General features: G+C 34.8%; 1 protein-coding gene across 8 annotated transcripts in view; it reads right to left on the bottom strand.

Moving 5' to 3' along the window:
* SSTR5 (somatostatin receptor 5) overlaps positions 1–17715 on the bottom strand; it is a 360218-nt gene that overhangs the window by 83821 nt on the left and 258682 nt on the right. For 7 of the 8 annotated variants that reach the window (XM_074279703.1, XM_074279705.1, XM_074279708.1 and 4 more), the window contains one exon: positions 10897–10976. The exons of the other annotated variant lie outside the window; for it this stretch is intronic. The gene's annotated coding sequence lies outside the window, so the exon portion shown is untranslated. The remainder of the gene's footprint in view (positions 1–10896; positions 10977–17715) is intronic. 8 annotated transcript variants of the gene reach the window in all.

Here is a 17715-nt window from a genome sequence, read left to right on the forward strand (position 1 = left end):
TATTAATCAATTTGATAAAATTATGTCAATGTTCTGTGTATAAAGCCCCAGAGCTGTGAGCTGCAGATTCTAAGTTCACTTGCTTAATTACAGGAAGTTAACCAAGGGCCCTTCATCCTCATTTTTTCTTGTCATGATGGCCAAACCCAGTGTGGCAGAGGTCACTCAACTACATGGAAAAGCCCCCAGAATATTTTTGTACCTCGGACCAATCACTTGTCCAATAGGAACAGGTCTTAGGACCACTTAAGTCATTGTACCACTTGTACCACTTTCTTGTGCCTAACCTAAGGGAAAGTTTTGTGTGGAGATATTTCCTGCTTCACCCAATTTGTAACCCTGCTGACATATTATTTTGTTTATTTTAGTTTTGCATCATATGTCAATCAATTCTATATTTGGTTTAGCTATTCCTGAATGTCTGGATATCTAGCCCTATAAAAATAGGGCCCTGGAAGGAGAAGGAAGGCATATCAGATTGTGAGGAAGAACTGAAGTCTACTTCATGGGAGAGAACCGCAGACCATTTAATAAAGTGCTCTTGGCTCAAAGTTCTGCCTCGGTCTCTTTTATTGTAGGAGAGATGATTTTTATCCCCACACAAAAATAAAAAGGGGAAACTTTGGTACTTAGAACTATTTGGTGACAACGAGACAACTATATATTATCTGATCATGGTTTATTTGACAGATGTGGATTTTGTTTTTTTACCATAAGATAGAGTTCAGTCATTTCACTCAGGAGAACATGCTTTGAATTAACAGTAGAATTAATCAAAATCACTTTTCTCAGAAACATGATCAGGCTTCTAAATGTCTAAGAGTCCTGAGAAGTGAGTCAAAGTCCTCAGAGGCTTGGAGGAAAAGCTTTGCTTTTGGAAGAGATGAACAGAGTGGAAAAAATTCTATTTTACCTTTCCTTATATTTCTATCCATGGTCTCAAAGATGGAAATTCTTCAGAGCCTAAGGTTATTGACCTGAAAAAGCTCTATGGTTTCCAGGATGAGAGTTCTATTTTGTTGAAAGGGCTGAGAGGATTTGAAATAAGGGGACTCGAAACTCAAGTGGTCTCACTTGGTCTCAGACACAAACACAGAAAAGACTCCAGAAATTACACTATAATAACCCCCTCATTCTCAATAATCATGACTTCCAATTATTTGGAAGGTATATATCTGGGCTTTCAACACAAAGAACAGGAACAGCATAAAATGCCAAGAAGATATACCCCACAGAAGGTCATTTGGAAGATGCCACATTTAAGACTTGCCTGTGTCAAATATAGAAAAGTCATGAAACTGCTATGTGGGGGTGACCTTAGTCTTTCTTCCCCAGGGCCAATTCCTCCTACATGTGATAGCACTTTGTTCTCAAATGTCTACTAATGCTCAATAGCTATGACTTCAGGATTTAAGGTGTTGCTAAAATTCACAAATACAGATTTACTATGTCAGGAGCAGCTAAGTGAATAGAGTGCCAGGCCTGGAGTCAGGGAGACTCACCTTCTTGAGTTCAAATCTGCCCTCAGACACTTACTAGCTGAGTGACTCTGGACAAATCACTTAATCCTGTTTGCCTTAATTTATTAATATGCAAAATGAGCTGGAGAAGGAAATAGCAAACGATTCAATATATCTGCCAAGAAAACCCCAAATGGCGTCACACATAATTTTGTTTTCTTTCTCAGTTTTCTTTTCCTTCTTGATCCAATTTTTCTTCTGAAGCAAGATAACTGTATAATTATGTATACATATATTGGATTTAATATGTATTGTAACATATTTAACATGTATTGGACTACCTGCCAGCGAGGGGAGGGCATGGGGAGGAGGGGAAAATTTGGAACAGAAAGTTTACAAATGTCAATGTTGAAAAATTACCATCCATAAGTTTTGTAAATAAAAAGCTTTAATAAAAACATATTTTGGGAAAAAAAGAACAATAAAATATCAGAACTTGGAGAGGATTTAGATTATATAAATTGAGTCCACATCAGACTCTCTTATAAAGAATAAGAAACAGAGGATGAGAGAAAGACCCCCCCCAAAAATGATTAGTTGCATATCTCCCGACTCCTATTCTAGATTTTAGACATATCAGTTATTTCACAGATCTTGCCAGGAGCACAAGCTCCCTAAAACCAACTCTCCTGCTTTAACATCCTGATTCTCCCATTCCAAAGAATCTGTATTTTAATGAAGGATTTTAAAAGTCCCTTGACTTCTAGATCCCAAAGAACTGAAGTGAAGTTTGAGGAGGGGAAAGCAGTATAAAATCTGAATATTAGAACTGCAAGTCCTATGGCAGACTGTGGGAGAGGGAGATTGTGGGAAAGTCTCTCCTGTCCCACCCCATTGTCATAAGGCTAACAAGGCCCTAATAGTTCTCCAAACACAGAATCAAGGAATCTTGGAGCTAAATCTCTCTATCCTTACCTTGACATCATCTAGCCATTTCAAGATCCAAAGGACAACCTACATTTATAGAGGTTGGTTTAAAAACAACAACAACAACTTTGCCTCTCAACAGATTTATAAGTTAGGGAGTATATGTTTTATTCCCCTCATTTTACATTTACTGAGACCTGGGGAGATAAAATGACTTTTTATATAGCTAGTAACTAGTGGAGCTGCCAATTCGGTCTAGGTCCTCCTGACTTTAGGTTCAGTATACCTCCCACTACATCAAACTGCCATTCAGACAAGTACAATATGTACCAAGTTAAAGGGAAGAAAAGTTCTCCAAAGCTATACTTGTGTTCAAAAGAATTTTTTTAAAAAGTCAACCTGATATACAGCTTGTATTCCTCATGTTCTATTCAAAATGCCACTAATTAACACTAGCCCCTGTATTATTCAAGAAAAGGATGATTTGTGGGTTCATTAAGGCAGTGTGAAAGTCAGTTTTTAATCCCATCACTCACTGTAGTCTCCCTCTGATAATATACTATATCTTGGAGATTATATCACCTGCCTTGCGTGAAACATTGCTTAAAGAGACTGGGTTTTCCAGGTGATTCTATAATCAATCTGAAAATTTCTGCATTGTAGGATTACTACAAGGGTTCTGGCCACTTATAACCCTTATCATGTCATTATATATCCTGATACCTTGGTATAGTATACTTAATACTTTATTACATATTAAAGCTTTGCATTTCTTTCAGGGTGAAGGCATGAAAGAATGCTCCCAAAGCAGTTTAGAATGGCAAGAAGAAGACTGTTGGAATTCCTTTCAGTAAATAAGTTAAATAGTACATCCCCCATATATTATTCAATGTAATCCCAGAAGTGTGTAGATTACAATGGATATGGACACCAGAATCTTATTCATGGCAACACTGATTCCATGCATGATTCTGATAAAATCCCTGATCAGCCAAGGGCTACAATTTCCCTATTTGTAAAATAAACTTTGTGAATCTACAATTCCTCAAAATAGTCTTATCACTTTATAAAGAATGAGAGGAAACATTGAATTTGAGACTTTCAGAATGCTTTGAACTAGAAGACAATTTGTATCATTGTATTATAATCAGTTGTGTGTTTTGCATCGTGTGCATGTGTTGTGTGTGTGTGTGTGTGTAGTGCCTGTGTGTGATGTGTTACCAACTATATTGTGAGATCCTTGAGGTTAGGAGCCTATTCTTATGATCCAGGTCTACACTATACTCAATTATATTCTTCTACATTTTTATTTTAAGCATTATTCATTGATGTGTATGTGTGTATTTTCTTTACTTAGATTGTGATATCCTTGAAGGCAAAAGTTTACTTATTGTCTGGGAATATGATTAATTTAATTATATTATTCTACATATCTGTACTACATATTTTTATAATTGTATTATTCTAGATGTGTTTTTGAGACTGTGCTAAGATTTTAGTAAGAATTGGAATGGACACCCTGTAGAGTTTATGGATGTATATATATCTAGGACAGATGGTACAGAAGGAAAAGGAGGTGGGTGAGCCCAGAGTTGAAAAGAAGGAGAGTGGGCTGAATTACTTTCAGGAAATTTCAGAGCATTTTTGCTCACCCCAAGTTTCCCACGACATTAAAAGCCTGATCCAGATCTTAGACAAATCCAAAAATCACAGCTTCCACTGCTGTAGCATTCTAAACTCTCTCCATTTATGATGCTGACCCTATTTAGGTGCCTCTAGCTCCTGCATTCAAAAGAATCCACACAGAATGGAACAGCAGGCCAAATCTAATAAAGAAATTTGATGTAAAGTCCTAAACTTAGATTCAAAAAAATTGCTAAGTACAAGAAGGCAACAGTTCCTGTAGAAGAGATTTGAGGTTTCAGTAAAATGAAAATTGAATACTATTCAACAGTGGGGTGTTCATTTCCATTTAAATTCAGTAATCCCCTGCTATGTGCAAGGTCCTGAACTAGGTACCAAAGGGCAGAAAAGGAGAGACATAAAATAAGTTTTGCTTTCAAGAAGACAACCAAGAAAAGCCAATGCTCCCTGAGGCTGCGTTAAGGTGGAAATGATATCCAGAAAGAGGGAGATCACACTTCTACTGTACTCTGCCATAATCAGACCACATTAAAGGTAGCATTCAGTTCTGGATACTGAGTTTTAAGAGGAACCCTAACAAAACAGAGAATATCCAAATGAGATGACTAGAAGGGTACAAGGTCTAAAAGTCTGTGCTATAGGTATGGCATAGGAGGTAAAGGAAATAGGGATATTTATCCTAGAGAAGACCTAAGGAAGAAAAGATGGGTTTTCCTTATGCATGTAAAAGGCTGTCATGAGAAAAATAGATGCAATTATAAAAGCTTGGCCCCTGAGGACATAATTAAGACCAACAGGTGGAGATTTCAGAGAAGCAGATTTAAATGGTACCTCAAAACAGAAACTAGCTTGTTCTCTCCCTATATATTCACCATCTAGTGCTTCAGTGCTAAAAACAGCTTTTCTTAGTTTTGCTAAACTTTTCTGGCCATAATTCTCATATAACAGTGCTACCACTTATGGAAAATTCTTTTTTTTCCAGAAAGCTCGATCTCTTCCTCCTGCCCCTCACCATGGCCTAGTCCAAATTAGATAGAAGGAAGAGTTTGTTTTTTTTCCAATAAATTTGCATGTCTTCACAGTACTGCTGGAAACAGACTTGAGAACATTCTGAAATTCTTGCACTCCCACCAAACCGAGAATGGAAATACTACCAAAGTCCACCATAAGTCAGTCTGCTGCGATTATCGATAACAGTTTTATAAAAAATAATCAATTTCTATATTGAAATTTTAGCAGAGATTTTAGCAGGCACATTTCTTGGTTATTTAAGTTATTATTATTAAATGTTATTAAGTATCATCAATTAAATATTTATTATAAATTATTAAGTCACTTAAATTATTAGTAGTACATCTAAGACCCCTGGAGATATGTAAGATATCATGGGGAAAGCATTAAATTTGGATTCAGATTTGCATGTGGTTTTATATACTGATTCTGACATGAAGCAAACCAGTTAACCTCTCTGGTTTCATTTTATCTGAAAAATAAATAAGTTGGATTGAATGACCACAAGGGCCTCTTCCACAGCTGTAGATCTTATGTGAAAACTTCATTTATGTTCTTGCAGGCACTCATAGGTGCTGATTGCTATTCATAGTATTATGAGATTGGCATTTTAAAAAACATTTCAGCCAAGAATACTTACCAGAATCTTTTAAATTGCTCACCAGGACCCTTATTTTCAAGCCACAGCATTTCAATCTCAAGCTGTGCAATCTTACATGCTTTTATAAATTATTTATGAAAGATAATACCAAGAATAAAATATAAATTGATGATCAGCCCATTTCTACTGCAAAAAGCTGATGCTTCCATCTCCCCATTTATAGAATCCTTCCATTTATTTAGAATCTACTTAATAAGGAATGAAGAAAAATAAATACTCACTCCTTAAATATATTTGTATATGTGTATAAGTAAAGAAGGACAAAAAGTAAATGCTTACCATACTTCAACATCTATAGTTCAAAGGACCCAAGTTTCATAAGTATGGTGCTCTCTCTGCTGATTCGGGTCGCCATCTCCTCCACATTAGTAGATTGTTTTCATGAGTTATTATGACCAAAATGAAAAAATTCATCTGATGATGAATCTCTACAAATTTAGCTAGGCTAGTTCTCAAAAGATCATAGGTCCAGAGCTATTAAAAATCTAAGGGAATTGGGATAGTCTAGATAGTGCAGTGAATAACTCACCACCTCTGGAGTCAAAGGGACCTGAGTTCAAATTTGCCCTCAGACATCTAACACTTATTAGTTGTATGACCCTGGGCAAGTCACTCAACCCCAATTATCTTGCAAAAAAATCATAATAATCTCAGAGGTTCTGCTTTTATACATAAAGACATCCGAAGAAAAAAAAAAGTTATTTATTTAAAAATCATAAAAATAGCATGAGAAGTACGTTTTGAACCCAAGCCTTCATACTCAAAGCAACCTTTCAGAAATAAATTTTGAAAATCATTAGAGATATGAATAGCAATTAATAGCACTATTATTTTACATATATTAATTAGAGGTCTAAAGAGTTAAGGGAATTTGCTGAAGATCTCACAAACAGGGTCAGAGGCTGGATTCAAATCCAGGCCCCCTGTCTCTCTACAATATCATGCTGCCTCCCAAACCAATTTGTCTTCATGACATTTGATGGGCTTTACAATTCTTTATCAATAGCAACATTATCAACAACCAACAATTTGAATATCAATTATATCCACAGAATGGAAAGTGAAAAGGGGAATCTGAATGTTTTGGATGCTTTGACCAGGTTGTTGTTCAGTTATTTTAAGATGTGTTTGACTTTTCATGATCACATTTGAGATGTTCTTGGCAGAGATAATGGAGTGGTTTGCCATTTCCTTCTCCACCTTGTTTTAAAGATGAGGAAACTGAGGCAAACTTGGTGACTTATCTAGAGTCACACAGCTAATAAGTGTCTGAAACCACTCACTTCTGACTTAATATTCAATCCACCGTACCATCTATACCCCATCATAAATCTATATTGGCCTATATGGATGTTCCATACTTAATTTTTTTTATTATTAAAGCTTTTTATTTTCAAAACATATGCAGAGATAATTTTCAATATTCACCCTTGCAAAATCTTGTGTTCCAAATTTTTCCCGTTTCTTCCTGATGCCCCCTCCCCTAGATGGCAAATAATCTATGTTAAACATGTATAATTCTATACATATTTCCACATTTATTAGACTTCACAAGGAAAATGATGAAAGAGAAAACAAAAAGCAAGTAAACAACAACAACAAAAAGTGAAAATACTATGTTGAGATCCACATTCAGTTCCCACTGTCCTTTCCGTGGGTATAGATGGCTCTCTTCATCACAAGATCACTGGAATTGGCCTGAATCAGAATTGATCATTATATAATCTTGTTGTGTGTATAATGTTATCTTGGTTCTGTTCACTTCACTTAGCATCAGTTCATGTAAGTCTCTCCAGACCTCTGTGAAATCATCCTGCTGGTCATTTCTTATAGAAAAATAATATTCCATAATATTCATATACCATAATTTATTCAACGGAAGGACATCCACTCAGTTCCCAGTTCCTTGCCACTACAAAGAGGGCTGCCACAAACATTTTTGTTCATGTGGGTCCCTTTACCTCCTTTAAGATATCTTTGAGATATGAGTCCAGTAGAAACGCTGCTGGGTCAAAGGGTAGCCCTTTGGGCATAGTTCCAAATTGCTCTCCAGAATGGTTAGCTCATTCACAATTCTACCAACAATGTATTTGTGTCCCAGTTTTCCCACATCCCCTCAAATTTTCATTATTTTCTTTTCCTCTCATCTTTGCCAACCTGCCATGTATGTAATAGTACCTCAGAGTTGTCTTAATTTGAATTTCTCGAATCAGTAGTGATTTAGATCATTTTTATATGAATGATTTTAATTTCTTTATCTGAAAATGGTCTGTTCACATCCTTTGGGATGGTCTATGTTTTAGCAGTGGGAGAAGTCTCATATGGATCTAACAGGTGCATTGAACTCTACCCAGTGAACTTGAATCACCCAGACTCTTTTTTATGCTTACTGTGCCTAGGCTATGGGATAGTAAATGAACTTTGTTTCTAAAGTAGTTTATTCCCTGAAAGGAAGTAAAAATATTGACTGATCTCTTGGTTATTTTCCTTAGAAGTTTGTATGTCCAAAAAATTTTAGCGCCAAATCTAGTGCTTCTCTTAACATACCTTTGCAATACCTCAATCTTAAAAGGTCTCTAGGTGAATCCAAAGGGATGGAGGAGGGAGACTTACAAAATTCTTCCCATCCAAAGAGAACTCCATAATGCTTGTGACTCTTGGGACTGCTACTGACACTCCGTCCATTCCAGATTTAACAACTCTTGATTTTAAGTGGTTGCATAGAGCAAAGGAGTATTGAAAGCTTTATTAAAGGAAGGGGGGTATTATTAAAAGATCAAATTTTTTGGGTTGTGATGCAGGTGATATTCACCACAAATGGATGTACTGACTGAACCCCAGGATTGATCCAATTCTCTCTTTTCTGGAAATATCTACTACTTCCTTCTCTGATCAGACATATGATACAGGATATAAAGCCCAGTTGCCTTGTGATGGAAACAAACACAGTCTATTCTTTATCAGCTGAGCTCCTGAGTATTTAAAAGGTACTTAAAGGGTTTCTTCTAGATGAGATCCAATGGCAGATTTAACTGCTTTCCTATCCACTGCTCCCCCAGGACATATGCTCTCCCACTTTCTATGACTTCCATCCTAATGTAAATAGAGCAGTGTCAAACACACATTTCATAAAATATTGATCAATGGTTCTTTTGTACAATCTGTGATGTTGCTCAGTACTCCCCCAGCTCCTATCTTTAAGAAGGAATAAGAAGTTAACTCAGCTACAAAAATCAGCTGAGCATCATTAGAGTAGCTCTGACCATAGCAATCAGCATCCCAGAGTACTGCCATTCTGATGTGTGTACAGGGAGGCAGATGTGTAAGACAGGAACTTGGTTAACTGATACCCATGTGTACAACCCACACAAAGAAAACAGAAGAGATAGAGATATCAAAAACATGTAATAATAGCTAACATTTTTAGAATGCTTTAAGATTTGCAAAGTCTTATATCTATTCTGTCATTGCATCCTCATAACAATCCTAGGAAGCAAGTGCCATTTTATCCCTATTTTATAAATAAGGAAATTGAGGCAAATAGAAGTAAAGTGACTTGCCCAGCGTTATACCAACTAGTAAGTGTTTAAAGCAGGATTTGAATTTAAGTCTTACTGATCCTCAGTTCAGTATTTTATTCACTGTGTCACCAGGTTGCCTAAAATAATCAGACAAATACCACTGATACCAATAAGAAGGTGATTTGCTATAATTCACACACCTTGGTATAGTCATAACCGAGATTCAAATCCAGGTCTTTTAATTCTCTTTCAACCATGTTGTTTTTTGTTGTTCAATCATTTCAGTTGTGTCCAACTCTTTGGGACTCTATTTGAGATGTTCTTGGGAAATATTGAAGTACTTTGCCATTTTCTTCTCTAGCTCATTTTACTAATAAGGAAACTAAAGTCAACAGGATTCTCCAATTGTCAAGGGTCACATAACTAATTCCTGAAGCCAGTTCAAATTCAGGAAAATGAGTTCTCCTGATTCCAGGACCTGTGTCCTTTCCACTGCTACTCAATACCACCTCTGCCTACCTTACCAACATGTCCACATCAGGGCTTCTTAAACTTTTTCCAACAGAAAATTTGACATGACCCTAAGTATACAGGTATATAAAATGAGAAAACAAATCAAATATTTGCTGACAACCAATCATAAAGAAATTTATTTTAAAACAATTCTTTGGGATACATATAACCTTACCAATTATTAAAGATAAAAGTAAATTTGCATACTAATGGAATGGATGTGTTTGTTTATTTTTACATAAAGAATTAAATTTTGGCAGAATATTTAATACCTTTTACTGTTACCAAAATTTTCTCAACCCCTACATTCAGTTACATGAGCCTACATGGGGTTGCCACCCACAGTTTAAGAAGCTTTGATTTACATCACACTTGACAGGTTTTTAAATCCTTTATCAACATCAACTTCATATCCAAACATCCAAAAAGAAAAGGATAAATATGTTTTGTCTATTCTCCACCACAAATATGTATCTATCCATCATATTTTAGCAGCAAAAAAGTCTCAGGAGTGTCTAACAGGTGCATCTAATTCTATCCAGGGAACTTGAGTCAGAATTTCCCTCAATGATCCTTACAATGCCCTCTTTATACTTTGTAGCTCTACCAAATTCTCTGCTCACTCATGTCTTTAATTTATCTCCAATGATCTGCTCCTGCCAAGGAATGCCCTTAGTAATACATTCTCCAGTGCACTTCGTCCAACAGACTGCTAAATAATTGCCAACTTCTGCAACTACCTAGAATTGAGAAATCAGTAATAAAAATTCCAGTTTTTTGTAGTGCTTTAAGATTTGCTAAATATTTTCCTATGATATAGGCAGTGAATTGCAGATAAAAAAAACTGACACTCTGGAAACAACTTTGTCATCTTTCAGAGACAAAATTTTAACCCATGTCTTCTAACTCCATATATTGTCTTCTGATAACAAATAAACTTTCTACTGTTTATCTTCATTAATTCTGTTTTGAAAGGCTAGATTAATTTCCATATCAAGGTTCTTTATCAATGTTTTCCTTTCTCTTAAATCATTTCTAAATTTCTTGTTATTCTTTTCTTTATTGGTGTCCATTTTCTTTCAACACATAATACTTTATCAATGTGTTATGTTTTTTTAATTAACTTTTTAGAAAATCAAAGAAGAAAAATGTTACTCACCTCTTAATAAAGAGATGATGGACTGAAAAAAATTGAAATCATTTACTCAATTCCTCTTGTGTATAGATTGGTTTCATGGCCTGCAGGAAAATAATAAATCCAAAGAAGAGGTTTAGTTTCTATATGCTTGAACATGGAGGCTCCTTTCCTTCTAGTCCCTTCTTGAATTGACTTATTTTCTGTCCATAAAAACTAAAAGTTGAACTGCCTTTTCTCCCTGAATAGAATCAATTTTATTCCATTTCATCTATACTGTGTTTGTAGTTTCAAACTAAGTTACTCTCTCGAGAAGCTGAAGAGAGACCTCCATAACCAAACTTTAAAAAACAAGTCTGTGATATTCTTTGCTTTTGGCATAAAAAAGGAATTGATAGTAGAAAAAATAAATAAAAGTTTTAAATATTTCATTTCTCTGCTGTAACTTAATATAGTTTTTATATTACCTTGTTGATTCACCCTTAATTATTATAGATTTTTACTTTTAGAAATCATTAATTCAACAAATAAACTCAAAATAATGACAACAAGGGAAACTGTAAATTAGAGGAAAATAGATAAATTAAAAACAAAATAGTTGGAAAAGGATAAACAAAACTAAAAGCTGGCTTTCTGAAAAGGCTAATCAAATTAATAAACCAAATTAAAAAGAAAAGGACAGAAAATCAAATCTACAAAAATAGCAAATGAACAAAGTGAAGTCACAACTAAACTAGCAGAAATAAAAAAAGATTAATCAGGATCTACTTTGTACAGTTATATTCTTAAAAAAAAAAGAAAGAAAGAAATAGAGGACTCTCTTCAAAAATATACAATATCCAACTAACAGAATACCACATAAAGATCTTCAATCATCAAATCTCACAAAAATAAATCAGATTTGCTGAAAAGAAACTACACTACTGAAGTAAAAAACAAAAAAATTTCTTCATGGACATGTAGAAAATATAAGATTTTTAAATAACAATTAATAGCAATGTTATACAAAAATTATTACAATTAATTAGAACTCTTAACTCAAGGAGTTAAGTGGCACAATGGATAGAGTCCTAGACTTGGAGTCAGGAAGACCTGAAGTCTCTCATACTTACTAGCTGCATCACCCTGAACATGTCATTTAACTGTCATTTCTGTGTCTGCAAAATAAGCTGCAGAAGGAAATGGCAAACCACTCCAGTATCTTTGCCAAAAAAACAAAAAAAAAAAAACAAAAAAAGCAAACAAACAAGGTTGTGAAGAGTCTATGACTGAACGACAATGATGGGTTCCCACACAATAGCAAAACTTTGATATCCACTTATTAAGCTTCCTCCCCAACTAGTATGACCTGACTACTCTCACAGTTTCACAAAGGCAACTGCTGGAACTCTGTCTTCCCAGAAATCAGCCGGAGTCAGGATCACTAAACGTCTTTATTCTTGATCTTTTACAGTTAAGGTCAGGGGATTAGATCTAGCAATCTCCACACACACCTTCCTCCCTCAAACGCCATGAGAGAGAGCGACCGTCTAAATTTCCTCCTCTCCTCCTACTCCCCCCACACACATCACTTCCCCCTCTTTGTCCCACCAATCAAGTCAGCACAGAATAGCTGGGGAGGGTCAACCTTCAAACAAGTTAATAGGGAACTGTCCAATTGGCAATTAGTCTCATGTGCTCCATTATCCAAGTGCATTTGCTCAGTTCTAGCCCTTTACATCTCCCCCTTTCTTTTGTTTTAGACCACAGGTGGTTGCGCCATCCCTGACTTTTCAGGAAGGTGAGAACCCCAAAAAGGAGGTGATCACGCCCCCCCCCGATTTCTCAGGAGGGGAGATGAAAGCACTAAAAAGGAGATAATCACCCCCTCCCCATCAACTCAGGAAGGGAGATGAAAAGCACCAAAGAGAAGTAGAGATTGCTAGTGGGTTTCTGGGTTGAAGGGCCTCATTAGAGACAAGTATGCACAAACCCATCAGCATGGGAGTTATAACACAAGCACATAGCAACAACGCAGAGGCTATTAGTGAAGACTCTCCCCACAGTCAGTGCAGGGTCTATGTGGTGTGACAAACATGAATTGTACATGCAAGTAGTGCTATAGCAAACAATATAAATCAACATGGTTTTGTAAAAGATTTCCAGAAGTCCTAGAAGGAGGGTATGTAAACATCAGTCACACATACATGCCTTCTTCAGCAACCAAGAGATAGTCCAAAACCAATCTATTGTCCATTGCTTCACGTGTCAGGGAATCCAATGATCCCCACAAGTTTTTGAAGTCCTGCAACAGTCTTATAATGCCTCAGAGAATCCAATGATTCCTGAGGATTTTCAAGTCCAACAATTTTTGATGTCCATGAGTCAAACGCCATAACTGCCAGGCTCTTTCAGTGGTGGGCACAGTCAGCAATGGAACCACCCGATGTTTCTTGGGAGAGGTTTGTAGAAGGATTATACTAGGATTACATAGGGATGCTCCTTTAGAGGAGATCATAAGACGCTGTGCCACAGTGGGCACAAATACCTTTTATAACCAGGCTATGATGCAGATTTCCCAAGATTTACCAGTTACCACTCGGGCTGTCTCTTTTGCTGCTGTTATTGCAAAAGTGAATCCTGAAAAGGTGTCTACCACGACGTGGATAAAAGATAGACGACCAAAAGATTTATAATGGGTCACATCCATTTGATGAAAAATCCTACCCATACCCAGAGAAGGAATTGATTGAGTCTGAATGCAGATCTAAACATTTTCTATTTCTCTTTTTATATTTAACTTAATTTTTCTTGAGGGCTTTTATTTTCATTAGGGTGAGAGATCTATGTTTTCTTTCACAACTTGACCTTTATGTAAATGTTTTGCATAACTTCACATGTGGTTGTTTTAACTGTGGGTGGGGATAAAGGAGAGAACCTAGAACTTAAAAATCTTAAAAACTAATGTAAAAAAAATTGTTTTGAATGTAACAGGGAAAATATTTAATTAATTAATTAATTAATTTTAAAAGAATGTTCTCCTGGAACACAGACTATGGATTTTTTTTCCCTACTTTATGTTTCCAGCACTTACATTTGTGGCTGCTATATAGTTGCCATTTTAAAAATGCTTATTGACTGACTATATTCCTCACCTCTACAACTAAACTGAATGTTCTTTGAAGACAATATCTTATACATCATATCATTCATAGCACATGTTGTTGGTAGTGGTTTTGTCTTTTGTCACTCATGTCTGACTTTTTATGACCCATTTGGGGTTTTCTTGCCAAAGATACTAAAGTGGTTTGCCATTTCTCCTTCTCCAGATCATTTTACAGATGAGGAAATTAAGTTAAACAGGATAAAGTCACTTGCCCAAGGTAATGTAGCTAGTGTGTGTCTAAGCCAGATTTAAATTCAGGAAAAGGAGTCTTCCTGATCCAAGCCCACCATGCTATTCTACTCATCACATAGAAAGCACTTAAATTTTCTTTTTATTTAATAGATAAATATTTAGTTAATTTGATTAGAAAAAGCAAAAGAGAAAATCAAATAGCATCAAAAATGAAAACGATGAAGAAGAAATTAGAGCAATAATTAGAAGCTATTTTGCCCATCTGTATGCCAATAAATCTGATAATCTAAATGAAATGGATGAATATTTACAAAAATATAGATTGCCCAGATTAACAGAAGAGGAAATAAATTACTTAAATAGTCCCATTTTAGAGGAAGAAATTGAACAAATGATTAATCAACTCCCTAAGAAAAAATCTTCAGGGCTAAATGGATATACATGTGAATTCTACCAAGCATTTAATGAACAATTAATTCTAGTACTATGCAAACTCTTTGGAAAAATAGGGAAAGAAAGTTTGCCCACTATCACTGTTACTATTCAATATTGTATAGAAATAATAGCTTTGACAATAAGAGAAGAAAAAAAAATTAAAGGAATTAAAGTAGGTAAGGAGGAAACCAAATTATCACTTTTTGCAGATGATATGATGGTATACTTAGAGAATCCTAGAGAATCATTTTAAAAAACTACTTTTACAAAAATTTACAACTTTAGCAAAGTTGCAGAATACAAAATAAATCCACATAAATCATCAACATTTTTATATATTACCAACGAAGTCCAGCAGCAAGAGATTCAAAGAGAAATTCTATTTAAAATAACTGTAGATAATATAAAATATTTGGAAGTCTTCCCGCCAAGGCAAAGTCAAGAAGTCAAGAACTATATGAACACAATTACAAAACATTTTCCACACAAATAAAGTCAAATCTAAACAATTGGAAAAATATCAAATGTTCATGAGTAGGCTGAACTAATATAATAAAAATGAAAATACTATCTAAATTAATCTATTTATTCAGTGTCATATCAATCAAACTCCCAAGAAATTGTTTTACAAAGCTAGGAAAAATAATAACAAGGTTCATCTGAAAGAACAAAAGGTCAAGAAAAGCAAATGGAGTTGTCATGGCTCTAGCAGACCTAAAATTTTATTATAAAGCAGCAGTCATCAAAACCAGTGTTTGTCCATCAGTTGGAAATGACTGAATAAGTTATGGTATATTAATGTTATAAAATACTAATGTTGTGTAAGAAATGATCACCATAATGATTTCAGAAAGGCCTGGAAAACTTACATGAACTGATGCTAAGTAAAGTGAATTGAAATAGAAGAATATTATACATAGCAACAGCAAGATTATACAATGATCAATTCTGATGGACATTACTCTTTTCATCAGCAAAGTGATTCATGCTAGCTCCAATGGAATGTGATGAAGAGAACCATCTGCACCAAAAGAGAGGACTATGGATACTGAGTGTGAGGTTTTGCAAGAGTGAATGCTGAAAATTATCTATGGATATGTTTTTTTTTTTCACCTGAGGCAATTGGGGTTAAGTGACTGGCCTGGGGTCACACAGCTAGGAAGTGTTATGTATCTTCAGTCAAATTTGAACTCAGGTCCTCCTGATTTCAGGGCTGGTGCTCTATCCACTGAGCCACCTAGCTGCCCCTATGCATAGGTTTTGAAAATAAATTTTAATAAAGAAAAATTTTATTTTTAGCTAGTTCCTTTTACTTAATTAACTGCTCTTACTTGAAGTATTTTTAAAGTATTTTATTAAAAACTAAATTGTACAAAACAAAACAAAAATCCTTACCTAATTACATTTAAGAAAGAAAATGTCATCTTAACTTATTAGCTAGTCACACAATTTATTTAGTCTCAGACGCCACTTGGTCTAGCTCATTTCTGAACAAAAAGGACTCTTTTTTTTTTTTTTTAATAATTAATTATTTATTTGTTGAAGCTTTTTTTTATTTTTAAAATATATACAAGGATAATTTTTCACCATTGACCATTGTAAAACCTTGTGTTTCAATTTCCTCCCTTTCCCCCACCCTCTCACCTACATGGCAAGGAATCCAATATATGCTAAACATGGTAAAGATATATGTAAATCCAATATAAGCATATGTACTTATACAAGTATCATGCTGCACGAGAAGAATCAGATCAAAAAAGAAAAAAATGAGAAAGAAAATAAAATTCAAGCAAACAACAAAAGAAGTGAAAATGCTATATTGGGAACCATACTTAGTTCCCACAGTCCTCTCTCTAGGTATAGATAGTTCTCATCATCACAAGATTATTGAAACTGGCAAAAAAAAAAATGGACTCTTTTATAGAAATCCTAAGAAGTAAGAAGGAATCTCCTTCCTTTAGCATCAGTCTGTTTCCCTTTTTAGGAGCTCTAAATATTTTGTAGGGGGGGAGGGTTGTCTATAAAATCAAGCCTAAATTTTAAAGGATTAAAAACTGGAAAGGTTTTTTAATATCTTACCACCTACATGACATAGAAATGGCCTAAGACTAAGAGAGAGGCTATTTAATGACCCTGCTACTTAATGGTGAGGCTAAGACTAGAATAAGAGTCTTTAACCAAAGTAAGAAGACAGCTATAGAAGTGGTATGAGAGACTGTGTAGGCAATCTAGGCCAAAGCTTCTTAAATTGCCAATCATAATCCCACATGCAATTACTTAACTGAATGTGGGAGTCACAAAAAATTGGCAACAATAAAGGATATCAAATATCCCACCATGATTTAATTCTTTATGTAAAAATAAATAAGCATATCCATCTAATTATTATGTAAATGTGCTTTTGTCTTTAATAAATGTTAAAATTGTATGTATACCAAAGAGTTATTTTAAAATAAATTTCTTTATGATTTATTATTAGTAAATATTTGATTTGTATACCTATTTTATGTACCTATATATTTGGGGGTTGCAGAAAAATTTCTTGGGCAAAAAAAGGTCGTGAATATCAAAAGTTTAAGATTAAAATAAGATTTTAATTTTCTTATTTTTCTCCTTTCTTCCCTCTTCTCTTATCTCCCCAAGATAGCAAGCAATTTGATATAAGTTACACTTTTATAATCATATTAATCATGTTGCCACATCAGTCATGTTATAAAAAAAAAGAATCAGAACAAAAGGGAAAAACCACAAGAAAAAAATAACAAAAGTAAAAATAAATAAGCTTTAATCTCCATTCAGATTCCATAGTTCTTTCTCTGGATGTGGATGTCATTTCCTTTTGAAAATTGTATTAGGTCATTGTATGGCTGAGAAGAGCTAATTTTGTCAAAGCTGATTATCAAAAAATGACATTTTTACTTTGTACAGTATTGTGCTGGCTCTGCTCACTTCACTCAGCATCACTTCATATAAATCCAGGTTTTTCTGAAATCCACACACTCACCATTTTTTATAGAACAATAGTATTCCATTATATTCATTCATATACAACAACTTGTAAAGTCATTTCC

Source organism: Sminthopsis crassicaudata, chromosome 1 (assembly GCF_048593235.1).
Source record: "Sminthopsis crassicaudata isolate SCR6 chromosome 1, ASM4859323v1, whole genome shotgun sequence".
Taxonomy (NCBI): Eukaryota; Metazoa; Chordata; class Mammalia; order Dasyuromorphia; family Dasyuridae; genus Sminthopsis; species Sminthopsis crassicaudata.